Here is a 27409-nt window from a genome sequence, read left to right as displayed (position 1 = left end):
TGTTGGGCTTCCGTGGCGCAATGGTTAGCGCGTTCGGTTGTTAACCGAAAGGTTGGTGGTTCGAGCGCACCCTGGAGCGGTGTTGTGTAGTTCCAAATGTAACGTAAAAAGAAAAGTTTTTCCACAATACCTGACGAACATTTAATTTTTGGGCTTCCGTGGCGCAATGGTTAGCGCGTTCAGCTGTTAACCGAAAGGTTGGTGGTTCGAGCCCACCCGGGAGAGGTGACGTGGGGTCTCAGATGTAGCGTAAAAAGTCAAAACTTTTCCACAATACGTGACAAACATTTAATTTCTGAGCTTCCGTGGCTCAATGGTTAGCGCTTTCGGCTGTAAACCAATAGGTTGGTGGTTCGAGCCCACCCGGGAGCGGTGTTAAGGGACCTCAAATGTAACGAAAAAAGTCAGAGTTTTTCCACAATACCTGACGAACATTTAATTTTTGGGCTTCCGTGGCGCAATGGTTAGCGCGTTCAGCTGTTAACCGAAAGGTTGGTGGTTCGAGCCCACCCGGGAGAGGTGTTATGGGATCTCGAATGTAACGTAAAAAGTCAGAGTTTTTCCACAATACCTGACGAACATTTAATTTTTGGGCTTCCGTGGCACAATGGTTAGCGCGTTCAGCTGTTAACCGAAAGGTTGGTGTTTCGAGCCCACCCGGGAGAGGTGTTGTGGGGTCTCAGATGTAGCGTGAAAAGTCATAACTTTTCCACAATACATGACAACCATTTAATTTCTGATCTCTGGTGGCTCAATGGTTATCGCGTTCGGCTTTTAACCAATAGTTTGGTGGTTCGAGCCCACCCGGGAGCGGTGTTGTGGGATCTCAAATGTATGGTAAAAAGCCAAAGTTTTTCCACAATACCTGACGACCATCTAATTTTTGGGCTTCCGTGGCGCAATGGTAAGCGCGTTCGGCTGTTAACCAATAGGTTGGTGGTTAGAGCCCACCCGGGAGAGGTGTAGTGGGGTCTCAGATGTAGCGTGAAAAGTCATAACTTTTCCACAATACCTGACAACCATTTATTTTCTGAGCTTCCGTGGCTCAATGGTTAGCGCGTTCGGCTGTTAACCAATAGGTTGGTTGTTCGAGCCCACCCGGGAGCGGTGTTATGGGATCTCAAATGTAACGTAGAAAGTCAGAGTTTTTCCACAATACCTGACGAACATTTAAATTTTGAGCTTCCGTGGCGCAATGGTTAGCGCGTTCAGCTGTTAACCGAAAGGTTGGTGGTTCGAGCCCACCCGGGAGAGGTGTTGTGGGGTCTCAGATGTAGCGTGAAAAGTCATAACTTTTCCACAATACGTGACAACCATTTAATTTCTGAGCTTCCGTGGCTCAATGGTTAGCGCGTTCGGCTGTTAACCAATAGGTTGGTGGTTCGAGCCCACCCGGGAGAGGTGACGTGGGGTCTCAGATGTAGCGTGAAAAGTCATAACTTTTCCCCTATACGTGACAACCATTTAATTTCTGAGCTCCCGTGGCTCAATGGTTGTCGCGTTCGGCTGTTAACCAATAGGTTGGTGGTTCGAGCCCACCCGGGAGAGGTGACGTGGGGTCTCAGATGTAGCGTAAAAAGTCAAAACTTTTCCACAATACGTGACAACCATTTAATTTCTGAGCTTCCGTGGCTCAATAGTTAGCGCGATCGGCTGTTAACCAATAGGTTCGTGGTTCGAGCCTACCCGGGAGCGGTGTTAAGGGATCTTAAATGTAACGTAAAAAGTCAGAGTTTTTCCACAATACCTGACGAACATTTAATTTTTGGGCTTCCGTGAAGCAATGGTTAGCGCGTTCGGTTGTTAACCGAAAGGTTGGTGGTTCGAGCGCACCCGGGAGCGGTGTTGTGTAGTCTCAAATGTAACGTAAAAAGAAAAGTTTTCCACAATACCTGACGAACATTTAATTTTTGGGCTTCCGTGGCGCAATGGTTAGCGCGTTCAGCTGTTAACCGAAAGGTTGGTGGTTCGAGCCCACCCGGGAGAGGTGTTGTGGGGTCTCAGATGTAGCGTGAAAATCATAACTTTTCCACAATACCTGACAACCATTTAATTTCTGAGCTTCCGTGGCTCAATGGTTAGCGCGTTCGGCTGTTAACCAACAGGTTGGTTGTTCAAGCCCACCCGGAAGCGGTGTTAAGGGATCTCAAATGTAACGTAAAAAGTCAGAGTTTTTCCACAATACCTGACGAACATTTAATTTTTGGGCTTCCGTGACGCAATGGTTAGCGCGTTCAGCTGTTAACCGAAAGGTTGGTGGTTCGAGCCCACCCGGGAGAGGTGTTGTGGGGTCTCAGATGTAGCGTAAAAAGTCAAAACTTTTCCACAATACGTGACAACCATTAAATTTCTAAGCTTGCGTGGCTAAATGTTTAGCGCGTTCGGCTGTTAACCAATAGGTTGGTGGTTCGAGCCCACCCGGGAGCGGTGTTAAGGGATCTTAAATGTAACGTTAAAGTCAGAGTTTTTCCACAATACCTGACGAATATTTAATTGTTGGGCTTCCGTGGCGCAATGGTTAGCGCGTTCGGCTGTTAACCAATAGTTTGGTGGTTCGAGCCCACCCGGGAGCGGTGTTGTGGGATCTCAAATGTAAAGTAAAAAGCCAAAGTTTTTCCACAATACCTGACGACCATCTAATTTTTGGGCTTCCGTGGCGCAATGGTAAGCGCGTTCGGCTGTTAACCAATAGGTTGGTGGTTAGAGCCCACCCGGGAGAGGTGTAGTGGGGTCTCAGATGTAGCGTGAAAAGTCATAACTTTTCCACAATACCTGACAACCATTTATTTTCTGAGCTTCCGTGGCTCAATGGTTAGCGCGTTCGGCTGTTAACCAATAGGTTGGTTGTTCAAGCCCACCCGGGAGCGGTGTTATGGGATCTCAAATGTAACGTAGAAAGTCAGAGTTTTTCCACAATACCTGACGAACATTTAAATTTTGGGCTTCCGTGGCGCAATGGTTAGCGCGTTCAGCTGTTAACCGAAAGGTTGGTGGTTCGAGCCCACCCGGGAGAGGTGTTGTGGGGTCTCAGATGTAGCGTGAAAAGTCATAACTTTTCCACAATACCTGACGACCATTTTTATTTTTGGGCTTCCGTGGCGCAATGGTTAGCACGTTCGGCTGTTAACCGAAAGGTTGGTGGTTCGAGCCCACCCGGGAGCGGTGTTGTGTAGTCTCAAAGGTTACGTAAAAAGAAAAGTTTTTCCACAATACCTGACGACCATTTATTTTTTGGGCTTCCTTGGCGCAATGGTTAGCTTGTTCGGCTGTTAACCGAAAGGTTGGTGGTTCGAGCCCACCCGAGAGAGGTGTTGTGGGGTCTCAGATGTAGCGTAAAAAGTCAAAACTTTTCCACAATACGTGACAAACATTTATTTTCTGAGCTTCCGTGGCTCAATGGTTAGCGCGTTCGGCTGTAAACCAATAAGTTGGTGGTTCGAGCCCACCCGGGAGAGGTGACGTGGGGTCTCAGATGTAGCGTAAAAAGTCAAAACTTTTCCACAATACGTGACAACCATTTAATTTCTGAGCTTCCGTGGCTCAATAGTTAGCGCGATCGGCTGTTAACCAATAGGTTCGTGGTTCGAGCCTACCCGGGAGCGGTGTTAAGGGATCTTAAATGTAACGTAAAAAGTCAGAGTTTTTCCACAATACCTGACGAACATTTAATTTTTTGCTTCCGTGAAGCAATGGTTAGCGCGTTCGGTTGTTAACCGAAAGGTTGGTGGTTCGAGCGCACCCGGGAGCGGTGTTGTGTAGTCTCAAATGTAACGTAAAAAGAAAAGTTTTCCACAATACCTGACGAACATTTAATTTTTGGGCTTCCGTGGCGCAATGGTTAGCGCGTTCAGCTGTTAACCGAAAGGTTGGTGGTTCGAGCCCACCCGGGAGAGGTGTTGTGGGGTCTCAGATGTAGCGTGAAAATCATAACTTTTCCACAATACCTGACAACCATTTAATTTCTGAGCTTCCGTGGCTCAATGGTTAGCGCGTTCGGCTGTTAACCAACAGGTTGGTTGTTCAAGCCCACCCGGAAGCGGTGTTAAGGGATCTCAAATGTAAACGTAAAAAGTCAGAGTTTTTCCACAATACCTGACGAACATTTAATTTTTGGGCTTCCGTGACGCAATGGTTAGCGCGTTCAGCTGTTAACCGAAAGGTTGGTGGTTCGAGCCCACCCGGGAGAGGTGTTGTGGGGTCTCAGATGTAGCGTAAAAAGTCAAAACTTTTCCACAATACGTGACAACCATTAAATTTCTAAGCTTGCGTGGCTAAATGTTTAGCGCGTTCGGCTGTTAACCAATAGGTTGGTGGTTCGAGCCCACCCGGGAGCGGTGTTAAGGGATCTTAAATGTAACGTTAAAGTCAGAGTTTTTCCACAATACCTGACGAATATTTAATTGTTGGGCTTCCGTGGCGCAATGGTTAGCGCGTTCGGCTGTTAACCAATAGTTTGGTGGTTCGAGCCCACCCGGGAGCGGTGTTGTGGGATCTCAAATGTAACGTAAAAAGCCAAAGTTTTTCCACAATACCTGACGACCATCTAATTTTTGGGCTTCCGTGGCGCAATGGTAAGCGCGTTCGGCTGTTAACCAATAGGTTGGTGGTTAGAGCCCACCCGGGAGAGGTGTAGTGGGGTCTCAGATGTAGCGTGAAAAGTCATAACTTTTCCACAATACCTGACAACCATTTATTTTCTGAGCTTCCGTGGCTCAATGGTTAGCGCGTTCGGCTGTTAACCAATAGGTTGGTTGTTCAAGCCCACCCGGGAGCGGTGTTATGGGATCTCAAATGTAACGTAGAAAGTCAGAGTTTTTCCACAATACCTGACGAACATTTAAATTTTGGGCTTCCGTGGCGCAATGGTTAGCGCGTTCAGCTGTTAACCGAAAGGTTGGTGGTTCGAGCCCACCCGGGAGAGGTGTTGTGGGGTCTCAGATGTAGCGTGAAAAGTCATAACTTTTCCACAATACCTGACGACCATTTTTATTTTTGGGCTTCCGTGGCGCAATGGTTAGCACGTTCGGCTGTTAACCGAAAGGTTGGTGGTTCGAGCCCACCCGGGAGCGGTGTTGTGTAGTCTCAAAGGTTACGTAAAAAGAAAAGTTTTTCCACAATACCTGACGACCATTTATTTTTTGGGCTTCCTTGGCGCAATGGTTAGCTTGTTCGGCTGTTAACCGAAAGGTTGGTGGTTCGAGCCCACCCGAGAGAGGTGTTGTGGGGTCTCAGATGTAGCGTAAAAAGTCAAAACTTTTCCACAATACGTGACAAACATTTATTTTCTGAGCTTCCGTGGCTCAATGGTTAGCGCGTTCGGCTGTAAACCAATAAGTTGGTGGTTCGAGCCCACCCGGGAGCGGTGTTATGGGATCTCAAATGTAACGTAAAAAGTCAGAGTTTTTCCACAATACCTGACGAACATATAATTTTTGGGCTTCCGTGGCGCAATGGTTAGCGCGTTCAGCTGTTAACCGAAAGGTTGGTGGTTCGAGCCCACCCGGGAGAGGTGTTGTTGGGTCTCAGATGTAGCGTTTAAAGTCATAACTTTTCCACAATACCTGACAACCATTTAATTTCTGAGCTTCCGTGGCTCAATGGTTAGCGCGTTCGGCTGTTAACCAATAGGTTGGTGGTTCGAGCCCACCCGGGAGAGGTGTTGTGGGGTCTCAGATGTAGCGTAAAAAGTCAAAACTTTTCCACAATACGTGACAACCATTAAATTTCTAAGCTTGCGTGGCTAAATGTTTAGCGCGTTCGGCTGTTAACCAATAGGTTGGTGGTTCGAGCCCACCCGGGAGCGGTGTTAAGGGATCTTAAATGTAACGTTAAAGTCAGAGTTTTTCCACAATACCTGACGAATATTTAATTGTTGGGCTTCCGTGGCGCAATGGTTAGCGCGTTCGGCTGTTAACCAATAGTTTGGTGGTTCGAGCCCACCCGGGAGCGGTGTTGTGGGATCTCAAATGTAACGTAAAAAGCCAAAGTTTTTCCACAATACCTGACGACCATCTAATTTTTGGGCTTCCGTGGCGAAATGGTAAGCGCGTTCGGCTGTTAACCAATAGGTTGGTGGTTAGAGCCCACCCGGGAGAGGTGTAGTGGGGTCTCAGATGTAGCGTGAAAAGTCATAACTTTTCCACAATACCTGACAACCATTTATTTTCTGAGCTTCCGTGGCTCAATGGTTAGCGCGTTCGGCTGTTAACCAATAGGTTGGTTGTTCAAGCCCACCCGGGAGCGGTGTTATGGGATCTCAAATGTAACGTAGAAAGTCAGAGTTTTTCCACAATACCTGACGAACATTTAAATTTTGGGCTTCCGTGGCGCAATGGTTAGCGCGTTCAGCTGTTAACCGAAAGGTTGGTGGTTCGAGCCCACCCGGGAGAGGTGTTGTGGGGTCTCAGATGTAGCGTGAAAAGTCATAACTTTTCCACAATACCTGACGACCATTTTTATTTTTGGGCTTCCGTGGCGCAATGGTTAGCACGTTCGGCTGTTAACCGAAAGGTTGGTGGTTCGAGCCCACCCGGGAGCGGTGTTGTGTAGTCTCAAAGGTTACGTAAAAAGAAAAGTTTTTCCACAATACCTGACGACCATTTATTTTTTGGGCTTCCTTGGCGCAATGGTTAGCTTGTTCGGCTGTTAACCGAAAGGTTGGTGGTTCGAGCCCACCCGAGAGAGGTGTTGTGGGGTCTCAGATGTAGCGTAAAAAGTCAAAACTTTTCCACAATACGTGACAAACATTTATTTTCTGAGCTTCCGTGGCTCAATGGTTAGCGCGTTCGGCTGTAAACCAATAAGTTGGTGGTTCGAGCCCACCCGGGAGCGGTGTTATGGGATCTCAAATGTAACGTAAAAAGTCAGAGTTTTTCCACAATACCTGACGAACATATAATTTTTGGGCTTCCGTGGCGCAATGGTTAGCGCGTTCAGCTGTTAACCGAAAGGTTGGTGGTTCGAGCCCACCCGGGAGAGGTGTTGTTGGGTCTCAGATGTAGCGTTTAAAGTCATAACTTTTCCACAATACCTGACAACCATTTAATTTCTGAGCTTCCGTGGCTCAATGGTTAGCGCGTTCGGCTGTTAACCAATAGGTTGGTGGTTCGAGCCCACCCGGGAGAGGTGTTGTGGGGTCTCAGATGTAGCGTAAAAAGTCAAAACTTTTCCACAATACGTGACAACCATTAAATTTCTAAGCTTGCGTGGCTAAATGTTTAGCGCGTTCGGCTGTTAACCAATAGGTTGGTGGTTCGAGCCCACCCGGGAGCGGTGTTAAGGGATCTTAAATGTAACGTAAAAAGTCAGAGTTTTTCCACAATACCTGACGAACATTTAATTTTTGGGCTTCCGTGGCGCAATGGTTAGCGCGTTCAGCTGTTAACCGAAAGGTTGGTGGTTCGAGCCCACCCGGGAGAGGTGACGTGGGGTCTCAGATGTAGCGTAAAAAGTCAAAACTTTTCCACAATACGTGACAACCATTTAATTTCTGAGCTTCCGTGGCTCAATGGTTAGCGCGTTCGGCTGTTAACCAATAGGTTGGTGGTTCGAGCCCACCCGGGAGAGGTGACGTGGGGTCTCAGATGTAGCGTGAAAAGTCATAACTTTTCCACAATACCTGACAACCATGTAATTTCTGAGCTTCCGTGGCTCAATGGTTAGCGCGTTCGGCTGTTAACCAATAGGTTGGTGGTTCGAGCCCACCCGGGAGCGGTGTTAAGGGACCTCAAATGTAACGTAAAAAGTCAGAGTTTTTCCACAATACCTGACGAACATTTGATTTTTGGGCTTCCGTGGCGCAATGGTTAGCGCGTTCAGCTGTTAACCGAAAGGTTGGTGGTTCGAGCCCACCCGGGAGAGGTGATGTGGGGTCTCAGATGTAGCGTGAAAAGTCATAACTTTTCCCCAATACGTGACAACCATTTAATTTCTGAGCTCCCTTGGCTCAATGGTTGTCGCGTTCGGCTGTTAACCAATAGGTTGGTGGTTCGAGCCCACCCGGGAGAGGTGACGTGGGGTCTCAGATGTAGCGTGAAAAGTCATAACTTTTCCACAATACCTGACGAACATTTAATTTTTGGGCTTCCGTGGCGCAATGGTTAGCGCGTTCAGCTGTTAACCGAAAGGTTGGTGGTTCGAGCCCACCCGGGAGAGGTGTTATGGGATCTCGAATGTAACGTAAAAAGTCAGAGTTTTTCCACAATACCTGACGAACATTTAATTTTTGGGCTTCCGTGGCACAATGGTTAGCGCGTTCAGCTGTTAACCGAAAGGTTGGTGTTTCGAGCCCACCCGGGAGAGGTGTTGTGGGGTCTCAGATGTAGCGTGAAAAGTCATAACTTTTCCACAATACATGACAACCATTTAATTTCTGATCTCCGGTGGCTCAATGGTTATCGCGTTCGGCTGTTAACCAATAGTTTGGTGGTTCGAGCCCACCCGGGAGCGGTGTTGTGGGATCTCAAATGTAACGTAAAAAGCCAAAGTTTTTCCACAATACCTGACGACCATCTAATTTTTGGGCTTCCGTGGCGCAATGGTAAGCGCGTTCGGCTGTTAACCAATAGGTTGGTGGTTAGAGCCCACCCGGGAGAGGTGTAGTGGGGTCTCAGATGTAGCGTGAAAAGTCATAACTTTTCCACAATACCTGACAACCATTTATTTTCTGAGCTTCCGTGGCTCAATGGTTAGCGCGTTCGGCTGTTAACCAATAGGTTGGTTGTTCGAGCCCACCCGGGAGCGGTGTTATGGGATCTCAAATGTAACGTAGAAAGTCAGAGTTTTTCCACAATACCTGACGTACATTTAATTTTTGGGCTTCCGTGGCGCAATGGTTAGCGCGTTCAGCTGTTAACCGAAAGGTTGGTGGTTCGAGCCCACCCGGGAGAGGTGTTGTGGGGTCTCAGATGTAGCGTGAAAAGTCATAACTTTTCCCCAATACGTGACAACCATTTAATTTCTGAGCTCCCTTGGCTCAATGGTTGTCGCGTTCGGCTGTTAACCAATAGGTTGGTGGTTCGAGCCCACCGGGGAGAGGTGACGTGGGGTCTCAGATGTAGCGTGAAAAGTCATAACTTTTTCACAATACCTGACATCCATTTAATTTCTGAGCTTCCGTGGCTCAATTGTTAGCGCGTTCGGCTGTTAACCAATAGGTTGGTGGTTCGAGCCCACCCGGGAGCGGTGTTATGGGATCTCAAATGTAACGTAAAAAGTCAGAGTTTTTCCACAATACCTGACGAACATTTAATTTTTGGGCTTCCGTGGCGCAATGGTTAGCGCGTTCAGCTGTTAACCGAAAGGTTGGTGGTTCGAGCCCACCCGGGAGAGGTGTTGTGGGGTCTCAGATGTAGCGTGAAAAGTCATAACTTTTCCCCAATACGTGACAACCATTTAATTTCTGAGCTCCCTTGGCTCAATGGTTGTCGCGTTCGGCTGTTAACCAATAGGTTGGTGGTTCGAGCCCACCCGGGAGAGGTGACGTGGGGTCTCAGATGTAGCGTGAAAAGTCATAACTTTTTCACAATACCTGACATCCATTTAATTTCTGAGCTTCCGTGGCTCAATTGTTAGCGCGTTCGGCTGTTAACCAATAGGTTGGTGGTTCGAGCCCACCCGGGAGCGGTGTTATGGGATCTCAAATGTAACGTAAAAAGTCAGAGTTTTACCACAATACCTGACGAACATTTAAATTTTGGGCTTCCGTGGCGCAATGGTTAGCGCGTTCAGCTGTTAACCGAAAGGTTGGTGGTTCGAGCCCACCCGGGAGAGGTGTTGTGGGGTCTCAGATGTAGCGTGAAAAGTCATAACTTTTCCACAATACCTGACGACCATTTTTATTTTTGGGCTTCCGTGGCGCAATGGTTAGCACGTTCGGCTGTTAACCGAAAGGTTGGTGGTTCGAGCCCACCCGGGAGCGGTGTTGTGTAGTCTCAAAGGTTACGTAAAAAGAAAAGTTTTTCCACAATACCTGACGACCATTTATTTTTTGGGCTTCCTTGGCGCAATGGTTAGCTTGTTCGGCTGTTAACCGAAAGGTTGGTGGTTCGAGCCCACCCGAGAGAGGTGTTGTGGGGTCTCAGATGTAGCGTAAAAAGTCAAAACTTTTCCACAATACGTGACAAACATTTATTTTCTGAGCTTCCGTGGCTCAATGGTTAGCGCGTTCGGCTGTAAACCAATAAGTTGGTGGTTCGAGCCCACCCGGGAGCGGTGTTATGGGATCTCAAATGTAACGTAAAAAGTCAGAGTTTTTCCACAATACCTGACGAACATATAATTTTTGGGCTTCCGTGGCGCAATGGTTAGCGCGTTCAGCTGTTAACCGAAAGGTTGGTGGTTCGAGCCCACCCGGGAGAGGTGTTGTTGGGTCTCAGATGTAGCGTTTAAAGTCATAACTTTTCCACAATACCTGACAACCATTTAATTTCTGAGCTTCCGTGGCTCAATGGTTAGCGCGTTCGGCTGTTAACCAATAGGTTGGTGGTTCGAGCCCACCCGGGAGAGGTGTTGTGGGGTCTCAGATGTAGCGTAAAAAGTCAAAACTTTTCCACAATACGTGACAACCATTAAATTTCTAAGCTTGCGTGGCTAAATGTTTAGCGCGTTCGGCTGTTAACCAATAGGTTGGTGGTTCGAGCCCACCCGGGAGCGGTGTTAAGGGATCTTAAATGTAACGTAAAAAGTCAGAGTTTTTCCACAATACCTGACGAACATTTAATTTTTGGGCTTCCGTGGCGCAATGGTTAGCGCGTTCAGCTGTTAACCGAAAGGTTGGTGGTTCGAGCCCACCCGGGAGAGGTGACGTGGGGTCTCAGATGTAGCGTAAAAAGTCAAAACTTTTCCACAATACGTGACAACCATTTAATTTCTGAGCTTCCGTGGCTCAATGGTTAGCGCGTTCGGCTGTTAACCAATAGGTTGGTGGTTCGAGCCCACCCGGGAGAGGTGACGTGGGGTCTCAGATGTAGCGTGAAAAGTCATAACTTTTCCACAATACCTGACAACCATGTAATTTCTGAGCTTCCGTGGCTCAATGGTTAGCGCGTTCGGCTGTTAACCAATAGGTTGGTGGTTCGAGCAAACCCGGGAGCGGTGTTAAGGGACCTCAAATGTAACGTAAAAAGTCAGAGTTTTTCCACAATACCTGACGAACATTTGATTTTTGGGCTTCCGTGGCGCAATGGTTAGCGCGTTCAGCTGTTAACCGAAAGGTTGGTGGTTCGAGCCCACCCGGGAGAGGTGATGTGGGGTCTCAGATGTAGCGTGAAAAGTCATAACTTTTCCCCAATACGTGACAACCATTTAATTTCTGAGCTCCCTTGGCTCAATGGTTGTCGCGTTCGGCTGTTAACCAATAGGTTGGTGGTTCGAGCCCACCCGGGAGAGGTGACGTGGGGTCTCAGATGTAGCGTGAAAATTCATAACTTTTCCACAATACCTGACGAACATTTAATTTTTGGGCTTCCGTGGCGCAATGGTTAGCGCGTTCAGCTGTTAACCGAAAGGTTGGTGGTTCGAGCCCACCCGGGAGAGGTGTTATGGGATCTCGAATGTAACGTAAAAAGTCAGAGTTTTTCCACAATACCTGACGAACATTTAATTTTTGGGCTTCCGTGGCACAATGGTTAGCGCGTTCAGCTGTTAACCGAAAGGTTGGTGTTTCGAGCCCACCCGGGAGAGGTGTTGTGGGGTCTCAGATGTAGCGTGAAAAGTCATAACTTTTCCACAATACATGACAACCATTAAATTTCTGATCTCCGGTGGCTCAATGGTTATCGCGTTCGGCTGTTAACCAATAGTTTGGTGGTTCGAGCCCACCCGGGAGCGGTGTTGTGGGATCTCAAATGTAACGTAAAAAGCCTAAGTTTTTCCACAATACCTGACGTACATTTAATTTTTGGGCTTCCGTGGCGCAATGGTTAGCGCGTTCAGCTGTTAACCGAAAGGTTGGTGGTTCGAGCCCACCCGGGAGAGGTGTTGTGGGGTCTCAGATGTAGCGTGAAAAGTCATAACTTTTCCCCAATACGTGACAACCATTTAATTTCTGAGCTCCCTTGGCTCAATGGTTGTCGCGTTCGGCTGTTAACCAATAGGTTGGTGGTTCGAGCCCACCGGGGAGAGGTGACGTGGGGTCTCAGATGTAGCGTGAAAAGTCATAACTTTTTCACAATACCTGACATCCATTTAATTTCTGAGCTTCCGTGGCTCAATTGTTAGCGCGTTCGGCTGTTAACCAATAGGTTGGTGGTTCGAGCCCACCCGGGAGCGGTGTTATGGGATCTCAAATGTAACGTAAAAAGTCAGAGTTTTTCCACAATACCTGACGAACATTTAATTTTTGGGCTTCCGTGGCGCAATGGTTAGCGCGTTCAGCTGTTAACCGAAAGGTTGGTGGTTCGAGCCCACCCGGGAGAGGTGTTGTGGGGTCTCAGATGTAGCGTGAAAAGTCATAACTTTTCCCCAATACGTGACAACCATTTAATTTCTGAGCTCCCTTGGCTCAATGGTTGTCGCGTTCGGCTGTTAACCAATAGGTTGGTGGTTCGAGCCCACCCGGGAGAGGTGACGTGGGGTCTCAGATGTAGCGTGAAAAGTCATAACTTTTTCACAATACCTGACATCCATTTAATTTCTGAGCTTCCGTGGCTCAATTGTTAGCGCGTTCGGCTGTTAACCAATAGGTTGGTGGTTCGAGCCCACCCGGGAGCGGTGTTATGGGATCTCAAATGTAACGTAAAAAGTCAGAGTTTTTCCACAATACCTGACGAACATTTAATTTTTGGGCTTCCGTGGCGCAATGGTTAGCGCGTTCAGCTGTTTACCGAAAGGTTGGTGGTTCGAGCCCACCCGGGAGAGGTGTTATGGGATCTCGAATGTAACGTAAAAAGTCAGAGTTTTTCCACAATACCTGACGAACATTTAATTTTTGGGCTTCCGTGGCACAATGGTTAGCGCGTTCAGCTGTTAACCGAAAGGTTGGTGTTTCGAGCCCACCCGGGAGAGGTGTTGTGGGGTCTCAGATGTAGCGTGAAAAGTCATAACTTTTCCACAATACATGACAACCATTTAATTTCTGATCTCCGGTGGCTCAATGGTTATCGCGTTCGGCTGTTAACCAATAGTTTGGTGGTTCGAGCCCACCCGGGAGCGGTGTTGTGGGATCTCAAATGTAACGTAAAAAGCCAAAGTTTTTCCACAATACCTGACGACCATCTAATTTTTGGGCTTCCGTGGCGCAATGGTAAGCGCGTTCGGCTGTTAACCAATAGGTTGGTGGTTAGAGCCCACCCGTGAGAGGTGTAGTGGGGTCTCAGATGTAGCGTGAAAAGTCATAACTTTTCCACAATACCTGACAACCATTTATTTTCTGAGCTTCCGTGGCTCAATGGTTAGCGCGTTCGGATGTTAACCAATAGGTTGGTTGTTCGAGCCCACCCGGGAGCGGTGTTATGGGATCTCAAATGTAACGTAGAAAGTCAGAGTTTTTCCACAATACCTGACGAACATTTAATTTTTGGGCTTCCGTGGCGCAATGGTTAGCGCGTTCAGCTGTTAACCGAAAGGTTGGTGGTTCGAGCCCACCCGGGAGAGGTGTTGTGGGGTCTCAGATGTAGCGTGAAAAGTCATAACTTTTCCCCAATACGTGACAACCATTTAATTTCTGAGCTCCCTTGGCTCAATGGTTGTCGCGTTCGGCTGTTAACCAATAGGTTGGTGGTTCGAGCCCACCCGGGAGAGGTGACGTGGGGTCTCAGATGTAGCGTGAAAAGTCATAACTTTTTCACAATACCTGACATCCATTTAATTTCTGAGCTTCCGTGGCTCAATTGTTAGCGCGTTCGGCTGTTAACCAATAGGTTGGTGGTTCGAGCCCACCCGGGAGCGGTGTTATGGGATCTCAAATGTAACGTAAAAAGTCAGAGTTTTTCCACAATACCTGACGAACATTTAATTTTTGGGCTTCCGTGGCGCAATTGTTAGCGCGTTCAGCTGTTAACCGAAAGGTTGGTGGTTCGAGCCCACCCGGGAGCGGTGTTATGGGATCTCGAATGTAACGTAAAAAGTCAGAGTTTTTCCACAATACCTGACGAACATTTAATTTTTGGGCTTCCGTGGCACAATGGTTAGCGCGTTCAGCTGTTAACCGAAAGGGTGGTGTTTCGAGCCCACCCGGGAGAGGTGTTGTGGGGTCTCAGATGTAGCGTGAAAAGTCATAACTTTTCCACAATACATGACAACCATTTAATTTCTGATCTCCGGTGGCTCAATGGTTATCGCGTTCGGCTGTTAACCAATAGTTTGGTGGTTCGAGCCCACCCGGGAGCGGTGTTGTGGGATCTCAAATGTAACGTAAAAAGCCAAAGTTTTTCCACAATACCTGACGACCATCTAATTTTTGGGCTTCCGTGGCGCAATGGTAAGCGCGTTTGGCTGTTAACCAATAGGTTGGTGGTTAGAGCCCACCCGTGAGAGGTGTAGTGGGGTCTCAGATGTAGCGTGAAAAGTCATAACTTTTCCACAATACCTGACAACCATTTATTTTCTGAGCTTCCGTGGCTCAATGGTTAGCGCGTTCGGCTGTTAACCAATAGGTTGGTTGTTCGAGCCCACCCGGGAGCGGTGTTATGGGATCTCAAATGTAACGTAGAAAGTCAGAGTTTTTCCACAATACCTGACGAACATTTAATTTTTGGGCTTCCGTGGCGCAATGGTTAGCGCGTTCAGCTGTTAACCGAAAGGTTGGTGGTTCGAGCCCACCCGGGAGAGGTGTTGTGGGGTCTCAGATGTAGCGTGAAAAGTCATAACTTTTCCCCAATACGTGACAACCATTTAATTTCTGAGCTCCCTTGGCTCAATGGTTGTCGCGTTCGGCTGTTAACCAATAGGTTGGTGGTTCGAGCCCACCCGGGAGAGGTGACGTGGGGTCTCAGATGTAGCGTGAAAAGTCATAACTTTTTCACAATACCTGACATCCATTTAATTTCTGAGCTTCCGTGGCTCAATTGTTAGCGCGTTCGGCTGTTAACCAATAGGTTGGTGGTTCGAGCCAACCCGGGAGCGGTGTTATGGGATCTCAAATGTAACGTAAAAAGTCAGAGTTTTTCCACAATACCTGACGAACATTTAATTTTTGGGCTTCCGTGGCGCAATGGTTAGCGCGTTCAGCTGTTAACCGAAAGGTTGGTGGTTCGAGCCCACCCGGGAGCGGTGTTATGGGATCTCGAATGTAACGTAAAAAGTCAGAGTTTTTCCACAATACCTGACGAACATTTAATTTTTGGGCTTCCGTGGCACAATGGTTAGCGCGTTCAGCTGTTAACCGAAAGGGTGGTGTTTCGAGCCCACCCGGGAGAGGTGTTGTGGGGTCTCAGATGTAGCGTGAAAAGTCATAACTTTTCCACAATACATGACAACCATTTAATTTCTGATCTCCGGTGGCTCAATGGTTATCGCGTTCGGCTGTTAACCAATAGTTTGGTGGTTCGAGCCCACCCGGGAGCGGTGTTGTGGGATCTCAAATGTAACGTAAAAAGCCAAAGTTTTTCCACAATACCTGACGACCATCTAATTTTTGGGCTTCCGTGGCACAATGGTAAGCGCGTTCGGCTGTTAACCAATAGGTTGGTGGTTAGAGCCCACCCGGGAGAGGTGTAGTGGGGTCTCAGATGTAGCGTGAAAAGTCATAACTTTTCCACAATACCTGACAACCATTTAATTTCTGAGCTTCCGTGGCTCAATGGTTAGCGCGTTCGGCTGTTAACCAATAGGTTGGTTGTTCGAGCCCACCCGGGAGCGGTGTTATGGGATCTCAAATGTAACGTAGAAAGTCAGAGTTTTTCCACAATACCTGACGAACATTTAATTTTTGGGCTTCCGTGGCGCAATGGTTAGCGCGTTCAGCTGTTAACCGAAAGGTTGGTGGTTCGAGCCCACCCGGGAGAGGTGTTGTGGGGTCTCAGATGTAGCGTGAAAAGTCATAACTTTTCCACAATACCTGACAACCATTTAATTTTTGAGATTCCGTGGCTCAATGGTTAGCGCGTTCGGCTGTTAACCAATAGGTTGGTGGTTCGACCCACCCGGGAGCGGTGTTATGGGATCTCAAATGTAACGTAAAAAGTCAGAGTTTTTCCACAATACCTGACGAACATTTAATTTTTGGGCTTCCGTGGCGCAATGGTTAGCGCGTTCAGCTGTTAACCGAAAGGTTGGTGGTTCGAACCCACCCGGGAGAGGTGTTATGGGATCTCGAATGTAACGTAAAAAGTCAGAGTTTTTCCACAATACCTGACGAACATTTAATTTTTGGGCTTCCGTGGCACAATGGTTAGCGCGTTCAGCTGTTAACCGAAAGGTTGGTGTTTCGAGCCCACCCGGGAGAGGTGTTGTGGGGTCTCAGATGTAGCGTGAAAAGTCATAACTTTTCCACAATACATGACAACCATTTAATTTCTGATCTCCGGTGGCTCAATGGTTATCGCGTTCGGCTGTTAACCAATAGTTTGGTGGTTCGAGCCCACCCGGGAGCGGTGTTGTGGGATCTCAAATGTAACGTAAAAAGCCAAAGTTTTTCCACAATACCTGACGACCATCTAATTTTTGGGCTTCCGTGGCGCAATGGTAAGCGCGTTCGGCTGTTAACCAATAGGTTGGTGGTTAGAGCCCACCCGGGAGAGGTGTAGTGGGGTCTCAGATGTAGCGTGAAAAGTCATAACTTTTCCACAATACCTGACAACCATTTATTTTCTGAGCTTCCGTGGCTCAATGGTTAGCGCGTTCGGCTGTTAACCAATAGGTTGGTTGTTCGAGCCCACCCGGGAGCGGTGTTATGGGATCTCAAATGTAACGTAGAAAGTCAGAGTTTTTCCACAATACCTGACGTACATTTAATTTTTGGGCTTCCGTGGCGCAATGGTTAGCGCGTTCAGCTGTTAACCGAAAGGTTGGTGGTTCGAGCCCACCCGGGAGAGGTGTTGTGGGGTCTCAGATGTAGCGTGAAAAGTCATAACGTTTTCACAATACCTGACATCCATTTAATTTCTGAGCTTCCGTGGCTCAATTGTTAGCGCGTTCGGCTGTTAACCAATAGGTTGGTGGTTCGAGCCCACCCGGGAGCGGTGTTGTGGGATCTCAAATGTAACGTAAAAAGCCAAAGTTTTTCCACAATACCTGACGACCATCTAATTTTTGGGCTTCCGTGGCACAATGGTAAGCGCGTTCGGCTGTTAACCAATAGGTTGGTGGTTAGAGCCCACCCGGGAGAGGTGTAGTGGGGTCTCAGATGTAGCGTGAAAAGTCATAACTTTTCCACAATACCTGACAACCATTAAATTTCTGAGCTTCCGTGGCTCAATGGTTAGCGCGTTCGGCTGTTAACCAATAGGTTGGTTGTTCGAGCCCACCCGGGAGCGGTGTTATGGGATCTCAAATGTAACGTAGAAAGTCAGAGTTTTTCCACAATACCTGACGAACATTTAATTTTTGGGCTTCCGTGGCGCAATGGTTAGCGCGTTCAGCTGTTAACCGAAAGGTTGGTGGTTCGAGCCCACCCGGGAGAGGTGTTGTGGGGTCTCAGATGTAGCGTGAAAAGTCATAACTTTTCCACAATACCTGACAACCATTTAATTTTTGAGATTCCGTGGCTCAATGGTTAGCGCGTTCGGCTGTTACCTCTCCGTGTGACGTAGTCCAGGAGAGGTTCTGTAACGGCCGTGTCTGTGTGTGTGTGTGTCTGTCTGTCCGTTGTTACACCCACGTGACCGCGTTCGCAGTTTGCGTATCGGAGCAAACGTGTTCGCCATTTCCGAACTGCTTTCACAGTCACGGAAATGGCTCCTCTACTTGAGTTCTCACACCACCAATCTTCTGGTCTTTGTCCATACCACACGGACACTAGTCTGTTCTTACTGGCTGCTAATCACCACCATCTTCTGGTCTTCGTCCATTCCACGTGGACACCAGTCTGTACATACTGGCTTCTAATCACCACCATCTTCTGTTCTTTGTCAATTCCACATTGACACCCGTCTGCACTTACACTGCCTTCTAACACCACCATCCACTGGTCTTCCGTCTATTCCACATAGACACCAATCTGTATCATTGGCTTCTACTCCATTATCATCGTTTGGTTTTAGGATATACGCGGCGATCAGCTAGGGTTACGAGAAACGTCTAGCCTCCCTAAGGTAGGATCGCTACCAAAGGTTTTCGCATTTGCGGTTTTTCCTTACTATTATAATGGAAACGAATCGTATATATACCCCAAAATTTGAAGAAAGCGGGAAGAGGGGTACCCTTCACTTTAAACGTCAATATTAGCAAAGTTTGAGAAGATAATAAGTATAACTTTATTTTAAACGATTTAACTATTATTAATGTTAATTATTGAAGATTAAAATAATTAAAAATAATTATATTTATTTAAATATTAAAGATAAACCTCTCGTGCAAAGAGAGAGATTATCATTGCCTCCTATATCTACCAAGGCCCGTGCATGCGATATATTTCCTTCATTGCCTCCTATATCTATCAAGGCCCGTGCATTGTGATATATTTCATTCATTGCCTCCTATATCTATCATTGCGATATATTTTTCAAAACAACAACAAAAATGGGAAGCTCCTCTCAGAAACATAATAATTTCATTTCTCTGTATATGAAATGAAAATATGGATAATATTGCGCTCCTTTAATGGTATGAATCCTTGCCTGTCTATTAATATTTTACGTAGGAGTAATACGTTTTTAGCGAAGTTTAGAGAGGATAAACATAAGCGAGATTGTTTCGGAAAAAAAAATACTGCTTCCACTAATGGGTTTATACTCCTTGTTACTGTTGTATAGAGTAATCATGATAAAAGCTTAAAAAATTACGAGAGGACAGACCTTTTTTATCCTCTTGTTTTATTTTTAATAAGAATATAAAACATTTATTTTGTATCAAAAAATATTTTTTGCTGCTAAGATTGCTTTTAAAAAATCCAAACGGTTAGGCGTTGGTAAAAAAGACAAATGATATTTTTCAAATCTAATGAGATAACGCCACCTAGTTGAAAATTGGCCTTTTTTTATCCGCGGGAGCCATTCTTAATGAGAATTTCGATGCTAGTAGGTTGTCAATTAAACTAGCGGTATATTATTGTTGTTGGAAATTGGATATTAAGTGGTTGTAAAGAGCCAGCAGGTTTTTGCCACTTCTTTTTGTGAGTATTTGATTTTTGTATGTAAAATGGAGGAAGATAATGTTGAGACTAAGGATGAAATGTGGAAGCGCAAAGCGCGGGAAAGGATGAGGGCAAAAAGGTCGACGTTTTCATTGGATACTTAAGGTTATATAATCTTCTCGACACGGAGAGGTAATATTATGGTTTTCCCAACTTGTTAACCAATAGGTTGGTGGTTCGACCCACCCGGGAGCGGTGTTATGGGATCTCAAATGTAACGTAAAAAGTCAGAGTTTTTCCACAATACCTGACGAACATTTAATTTTTGGGCTTCTGTGGCGCAATGGTTAGCGCGTTCAGCTGTTAACCGAAAGGTTGGTGGTTCGAGCCCACCCGGGAGAGGTGTTATGGGATCTCGAATGTAACGTAAAAAGTCAGAGTTTTTCCACAATACCTGACGAACATTTAATTTTTGGGCTTCCGTGGCACAATGGTTAGCGCGTTCAGCTGTTAACCGAAAGGTTGGTGTTTCGAGCCCACCCGGGAGAGGTGTTGTGGGGTCTCAGATGTAGCGTGAAAAGTCATAACTTTTCCACAATACATGACAACCATTTAATTTCTGATCTCCGGTGGCTCAATGGTTATCGCGTTCGGCTGTTAACCAATAGTTTGGTGGTTCGAGCCCACCCGGGAGCGGTGTTGTGGGATCTCAAATGTAACGTAAAAAGCCAAAGTTTTTCCACAATACCTGACGACCATCTAATTTTTGGGCTTCCGTGGCGCAATGGTAAGCGCGTTCGGCTGTTAACCAATAGGTTGGTGGTTAGAGCCCACCCGGGAGAGGTGTAGTGGGGTCTCAGATGTAGCGTGAAAAGTCATAACTTTTCCACAATACCTGACAACCATTTATTTTCTGAGCTTCCGTGGCTCAATGGTTAGCGCGTTCGGCTGTTAACCAATAGGTTGGTTGTTCGAGCCCACCCGGGAGCGGTGTTATGGGATCTCAAATGTAACGTAGAAAGTCAGAGTTTTTCCACAATACCTGACGTACATTTAATTTTTGGGCTTCCGTGGCGCAATGGTTAGCGCGTTCAGCTGTTAACCGAAAGGTTGGTGGTTCGAGCCCACCCGGGAGAGGTGTTGTGGGGTCTCAGATGTAGCGTGAAAAGTCATAACTTTTCCCCAATACGTGACAACCATTTAATTTCTGAGCTCCCTTGGCTCAATGGTTGTCGCGTTCGGCTGTTAACCAATAGAATGGTGGTTCGAGCCCACCCGGGAGAGGTGACGTGGGGTCTCAGATGTAGCGTGAAAAGTCATAACTTTTTCACAATACCTGACATCCATTTAATTTCTGAGCTTCCGTGGCTCAATTGTTAGCGCGTTCGGCTGTTAACCAATAGGTTGGTGGTTCGAGCCCACCCGGGAGCGGTGTTATGGGATCTCAAATGTAACGTAAAAAGTCAGAGTTTTTCCACAATACCTGACGAACATTTAATTTTTGGGCTTCCGTGGCGCAATGGTTAGAGCGTTCAGCTGTTAACCGAAAGGTTGGTGGTTCGAGCCCACCCGGGAGAGGTGTTATGGGATCTCGAATGTAACGTAAAAAGTCAGAGTTTTTCCACAATACCTGACGAACATTTAATTTTTGGGCTTCCGTGGCACAATGGTTAGCGCGTTCAGCTGTTAACCAAAAGGTTGGTGTTTCGAGCCCACCCGGGAGAGGTGTTGTGGGGTCTCAGATGTAGCGTGAAAAGTCATAACTTTTCCACAATACATGACAACCATTTAATTTCTGATCTCCGGTGGCTCAATGGTTATCGCGTTCGGCTGTTAACCAATAGTTTGGTGGTTCGAGCCCACCCGAGAGCGGTGTTGTGGGATCTCAAATGTAACGTAAAAAGCCAAAGTTTTTCCACAATACCTGACGACCATCTAATTTTTGGGCTTCCGTGGCGCAATGGTAAGCGCGTTCGGCTGTTAACCAATAGGTTGGTGGTTAGATCCCACCCGGGAGAGGTGTAGTGGGGTCTCAGATGTAGCGTGAAAAGTTATAACTTTTCCACAATACCTGACAACCATTTATTTTCTGAGCTTCCGTGGCTCAATGGTTAGCGCGTTCGGCTGTTAACCAATAGGTTGGTTGTTCGAGCCCACCCGGGAGCGGTGTTATGGGATCTCAAATGTAACGTAGAAAGTCAGAGTTTTTCCACAATACCTGACGAACATTTAATTTTTGGGCTTCCGTGGCGCAATGGTTAGCGCGTTCAGCTGTTAACCGAAAGGTTGGTGGTTCGAGCCCACCCGGGAGAGGTGTTGTGGGGTCTCAGATGTAGCGTGAAAAGTCATAACTTTTCCCCAATACGTGACAACCATTTAATTTCTGAGCTCCCTTGGCTCAATGGTTGTCGCGTTCGGCTGTTAACCAATAGGTTGGTGGTTCGAGCCCATCCGGGAGAGGTGACGTGGGGTCTCAGATGTAGCGTGAAAAGTCATAACTTTTTCACAATACCTGACATCCATTTAATTTCTGAGCTTCCGTGGCTCAATTGTTAGCGCGTTCGGCTGTTAACCAATAGGTTGGTGGTTCGAGCCCACCCGGGAGCGGTGTTATGGGATCTCAAATGTAACGTAAAAAGTCAGAGTTTTTCCACAATACCTGACGAACATTTAATTTTTGGGCTTCCGTGGCGCAATGGTTAGCGCGTTCAGCTGTTAACCGAAAGGTTGGTGGTTCGAGCCCACCCGGGAGCGGTGTTATGGGATCTCGAATGTAACGTAAAAAGTCAGAGTTTTTCCACAATACCTGACGAACATTTAATTTTTGGGCTTCCGTGGCACAATGGTTAGCGCGTTCAGCTGTTAACCGAAAGGGTGGTGTTTCGAGCCCACCCGGGAGAGGTGTTGTGGGGTCTCAGATGTAGCGTGAAAAGTCATAACTTTTCCACAATACATGACAACCATTTAATTTCTGATCTCCGGTGGCTCAATGGTTATCGCGTTCGGCTGTTAACCAATAGTTTGGTGGTTCGAGCCCACCCGGGAGCGGTGTTGTGGGATCTCAAATGTAACGTAAAAAGCCAAAGTTTTTCCACAATACCTGACGACCATCTAATTTTTGGGCTTCCGTGGCACAATGGTAAGCGCGTTCGGCTGTTAACCAATAGGTTGGTGGTTAGAGCCCACCCGGGAGAGGTGTAGTGGGGTCTCAGATGTAGCGTGAAAAGTCATAACTTTTCCACAATACCTGACAACCATTTAATTTCTGAGCTTCCGTGGCTCAATGGTTAGCGCGTTCGGCTGTTAACCAATAGGTTGGTTGTTCGAGCCCACCCGGGAGCGGTGTTATGGGATCTCAAATGTAACGTAGAAAGTCAGAGTTTTTCCACAATACCTGACGAACATTTAATTTTTGGGCTTCCGTGGCGCAATGGTTAGCGCGTTCAGCTGTTAACCGAAAGGTTGGTGGTTCGAGCCCACCCGGGAGAGGTGTTGTGGGGTCTCAGATGTAGCGTGAAAAGTCATAACTTTTCCACAATACCTGACAACCATTTAATTTTTGAGATTCCGTGGCTCAATGGTTAGCGCGTTCGGCTGTTAACCAATAGGTTGGTGGTTCGACCCACCCGGGAGCGGTGTTATGGGATCTCAAATGTAACGTAAAAAGACAGAGTTTTTCCACAATACCTGACGAACATTTAATTTTTGGGCTTCCGTGGCGCAATGGTTAGCGCGTTCAGCTGTTAACCCAAAGGTTGGTGGTTCTAGCCCACCCGGGAGAGGTGTTGTGGGGTCTCAGATGTAGCGTAAAAAGTCAGAGTTTTTCCACAATACCTGACGAATATTTAATTGTTGGGCTTCCGTGGCGCAATGGTTAGCGCGTTCGGTTGTTAACCAAAAGGTTGGTGGTTCGAGCGCACCCTGGAGCGGTGTTGTGTAGTCTCAAATGTAACGTAAAAGGAAAAGTTTTTCCACAATACCTGACGAACATTTAATTTTTGGGCTTCCGTGGCGCAATGGTTAGCGCGTTCAGCTGTTAACCGAAAGGTTGGTGGTTCGAGCCCACCCGGGAAAGGTGACGTGGGGTCTCAGATGTAGCGTATATAGTCAAAACTTTTCCACAATACGTGACAACCATTTAATTACTGAGCTTCCGTGGCTCAATGGTTAGCGCGTTCGGCTGTTATCCAATAGGTTGGTGGTTCGAGCCCACCCGGGAGAGGTGACGTGGGGTCTCAGATGTAGCGTGAAAATCATAACTTTTCCACAATACCTGACAACCATTTAATTTCTGAGCTTCCGTGGCTCAATGGTTAGCGCGTTCGGCTGTTAACCAATAGGTTGGTGGTTCGAGCCAACCCGGGAGCGGTGTTAAGGGACCTCAAATGTAACGTAAAAAGTCAGAGTTTTTCCACAATACCTGACGAACATTTAATTTTTGGGCTTCCGTGGCGCAATGGTTAGCGCGTTCAGCTGTTAACCGAAAGGTTGGTGGTTCGAGCCCACCCGGGAGAGGTGTTGTGGGGTCTCAGATGTAGCGTGAAAAGTCATAACTTTTCCCCAATACGTGACAACCATTTAATTTCTGAGCTCCCTTGGCTCAATGGTTGTCGCGTTCGGCTGTTAACCAATAGGTTGGTGGTTCGAGCCCACCCGGGAGAGGTGACGTGGGGTCTCAGATGTAGCGTGAAAAGTCATAACTTTTTCACAATACCTGACATCCATTTAATTTCTGAGCTTCCGTGGCTCAATTGTTAGCGCGTTCGGCTGTTAACCGAAAGTTTGGTGGTTCGAGCCCACCCGGGAGAGGTGTTATGGGATCTCGAATGTAACGTAAAAAGTCAGAGTTTTTCCACAATACCTGACGAACATTTAATTTTTGGGCTTCCGTGGCACAATGGTTAGCGCGTTCAGCTGTTAACCGAAAGGTTGGTGTTTCGAGCCCACCCGGGAGAGGTGTTGTGGGGTCTCAGATGTAGCGTGAAAAGTCATAACTTTTCCACAATACATGACAACCATTTAATTTCTGATCTCCGGTGGCTCAATGGTTATCGCGTTCGGCTGTTAACCAATAGTTTGGTGGTTCGAGCCCACCCGAGAGCGGTGTTGTGGGATCTCAAATGTAACGTAAAAAGCCAAAGTTTTTCCACAATACCTGACGACCATCTAATTTTTGGGCTTCCGTGGCGCAATGGTAAGCGCGTTCGGCTGTTAACCAATAGGTTGGTGGTTAGATCCCACCCGGGAGAGGTGTAGTGGGGTCTCAGATGTAGCGTGAAAAGTTATAACTTTTCCACAATACCTGACAACCATTTATTTTCTGAGCTTCCGTGGCTCAATGGTTAGCGCGTTCGGCTGTTAACCAATAGGTTGGTTGTTCGAGCCCACCCGGGAGCGGTGTTATGGGATCTCAAATGTAACGTAGAAAGTCAGAGTTTTTCCACAATACCTGACGAACATTTAATTTTTGGGCTTCCGTGGCGCAATGGTTAGCGCGTTCAGCTGTTAACCGAAAGGTTGGTGGTTCGAGCCCACCCGGGAGAGGTGTTGTGGGGTCTCAGATGTAGCGTGAAAAGTCATAACTTTTCCCCAATACGTGACAACCATTTAATTTCTGAGCTCCCTTGGCTCAATGGTTGTCGCGTTCGGCTGTTAACCAATAGGTTGGTGGTTCGAGCCCACCCGGGAGAGGTGACGTGGGGTCTCAGATGTAGCGTGAAAAGTCATAACTTTTTCACAATACCTGACATCCATTTAATTTCTGAGCTTCCGTGGCTCAATTGTTAGCGCGTTCGGCTGTTAACCAATAGGTTGGTGGTTCGAGCCCACCCGGGAGCGGTGTTATGGGATCTCAAATGTAACGTAAAAAGTCAGAGTTTTTCCACAATACCTGACGAACATTTAATTTTTGGGCTTCCGTGGCACAATGGTTAGCGCGTTCAGCTGTTAACCGAAAGTTTGGTGGTTCGAGCCCACCCGGGAGAGGTGTTATGGGATCTCGAATGTAACGTAAAAAGTCAGAGTTTTTCCACAATACCTGACGAACATTTAATTTTTGGGCTTCCGTGGCACAATGGTTAGCGCGTTCAGCTGTTAACCGAAAGGTTGGTGTTTCGAGCCCACCCGGGAGAGGTGTTGTGGGGTCTCAGATGTAGCGTGAAAAGTCATAACTTTTCCACAATACATGACAACCATTTAATTTCTGATCTCCGGTGGCTCAATGGTTATCGCGTTCGGCTGTTAACCAATAGTTTGGTGGTTCGAGCCCACCCGAGAGCGGTGTTGTGGGATCTCAAATGTAACGTAAAAAGCCAAAGTTTTTCCACAATACCTGACGACCATCTAATTTTTGGGCTTCCGTGGCGCAATGGTAAGCGCGTTCGGCTGTTAACCAATAGGTTGGTGGTTAGATCCCACCCGGGAGAGGTGTAGTGGGGTCTCAGATGTAGCGTGAAAAGTTATAACTTTTCCACAATACCTGACAACCATTTATTTTCTGAGCTTCCGTGGCTCAATGGTTAGCGCGTTCGGCTGTTAACCAATAGGTTGGTTGTTCGAGCCCACCCGGGAGCGGTGTTATGGGATCTCAAATGTAACGTAGAAAGTCAGAGTTTTTCCACAATACCTGACGAACATTTAATTTTTGGGCTTCCGTGGCGCAATGGTTAGCGCGTTCAGCTGTTAACCGAAAGGTTGGTGGTTCGAGCCCACCCGGGAGAGGTGTTGTGGGGTCTCAGATGTAGCGTGAAAAGTCATAACTTTTCCCCAATACGTGACAACCATTTAATTTCTGAGCTCCCTTGGCTCAATGGTTGTCGCGTTCGGCTGTTAACCAATAGGTTGGTGGTTCGAGCCCACCCGGGAGAGGTGACGTGGGGTCTCAGATGTAGCGTGAAAAGTCATAACTTTTTCACAATACCTGACATCCATTTAATTTCTGAGCTTCCGTGGCTCAATTGTTAGCGCGTTCGGCTGTTAACCAATAGGTTGGTGGTTCGAGCCCACCCGGGAGCGGTGTTATGGGATCTCGAATGTAACGTAAAAAGTCAGAGTTTTTCCACAATACCTGACGAACATTTAATTTTTGGGCTTCCGTGGCACAATGGTTAGCGCGTTCAGCTGTTAACCGAAAGGGTGGTGTTTCGAGCCCACCCGGGAGAGGTGTTGTGGGGTCTCAGATGTAGCGTGAAAAGTCATAACTTTTCCACAATACATGACAACCATTTAGTTTCTGATCTCCGGTGGCTCAATGGTTATCGCTTTCGGCTGTTAACCAATAGTTTGGTGGTTCGAGCCCACCCGGGAGCGGTGTTGTGGGATCTCAAATGTAACGTAAAAAGCCAAAGTTTTTCCACAATACCTGACGACCATCTAATTTTTGGGCTTCCGTGGCACAATGGTAAGCGCGTTCGGCTGTTAACCAATAGGTTGGTGGTTAGAGCCCACCCGGGAGAGGTGTAGTGGGGTCTCAGATGTAGCGTGAAAAGTCATAACTTTTCCACAATACCTGACAACCATTTAATTTCTGAGCTTCCGTGGCTCAATGGTTAGCGCGTTCGGCTGTTAACCAATAGGTTGGTTGTTCGAGCCCACCCGGGAGCGGTGTTATGGGATCTCAAATGTAACGTAGAAAGTCAGAGTTTTTCCACAATACCTGACGAACATTTAATTTTTGGGCTTCCGTGGCGCAATGGTTAGCGCGTTCAGCTGTTAACCGAAAGGTTGGTGGTTCGAGCCCACCCGGGAGAGGTGTTGTGGGGTCTCAGATGTAGCGTGAAAAGTCATAACTTTTCCACAATACCTGACAACCATTTAATTTTTGAGATTCCGTGGCTCAATGGTTAGCGCGTTCGGCTGTTAACCAATAGGTTGGTGGTTCGACCCACCCGGGAGCGGTGTTATGGGATCTCAAATGTAACGTAAAAAGACAGAGTTTTTCCACAATACCTGACGAACATTTAATTTTTGGGCTTCCGTGGCGCAATGGTTAGCGCGTTCAGCTGTTAACCGAAAGGTTGGTGGTTCGAGCCCACCCGGGAGAGGTGACGTGGGGTCTCAGATGTAGCGTAAAAAGTCAAAACTTTTCCACAATACGTGACAACCATTTAATTACTGAGCTTCCGTGGCTCAATGGTTAGCGCGTTCGGCTGTTATCCAATAGGTTGGTGGTTCGAGCCCACCCGGGAGAGGTGACGTGGGGTCTCAGATGTAGCGTGAAAATCATAACTTTTCCACAAT

The 27409-nt window shown here is 47.2% G+C and overlaps 4 non-coding genes across 4 annotated transcripts; all 4 read left to right on the top strand.

Moving 5' to 3' along the window:
• Positions 1 to 299: 299 nt before the first annotated feature.
• On the top strand, positions 300 to 372 carry TRNAY-GUA (transfer RNA tyrosine (anticodon GUA)). The gene has a single exon. It is a non-coding gene; the product is annotated as a tRNA-Tyr (tRNA).
• A 4917-nt stretch (positions 373 to 5289) lies between these two features.
• TRNAY-GUA (transfer RNA tyrosine (anticodon GUA)) lies at positions 5290 to 5362 on the top strand. The gene has a single exon. It is a non-coding gene; the product is annotated as a tRNA-Tyr (tRNA).
• A 1396-nt stretch (positions 5363 to 6758) lies between these two features.
• TRNAY-GUA (transfer RNA tyrosine (anticodon GUA)) lies at positions 6759 to 6831 on the top strand. The gene has a single exon. It is a non-coding gene; the product is annotated as a tRNA-Tyr (tRNA).
• A 3308-nt stretch (positions 6832 to 10139) lies between these two features.
• TRNAY-GUA (transfer RNA tyrosine (anticodon GUA)) lies at positions 10140 to 10212 on the top strand. Its single transcript has one exon. It is a non-coding gene; the product is annotated as a tRNA-Tyr (tRNA).
• The last annotated feature ends 17197 nt before the right edge of the window (positions 10213 to 27409 follow it).

The sequence above is a fragment of the Phalangium opilio genome, unplaced genomic scaffold, assembly GCF_054372755.1.
Source record: "Phalangium opilio isolate 3A_F unplaced genomic scaffold, DU_Popi_V2 ptg000017l_1, whole genome shotgun sequence".
In the NCBI taxonomy this organism is placed as follows: domain Eukaryota; kingdom Metazoa; phylum Arthropoda; class Arachnida; order Opiliones; family Phalangiidae; genus Phalangium; species Phalangium opilio.
This window is presented reverse-complemented; position numbering and strand designations above follow the sequence as displayed.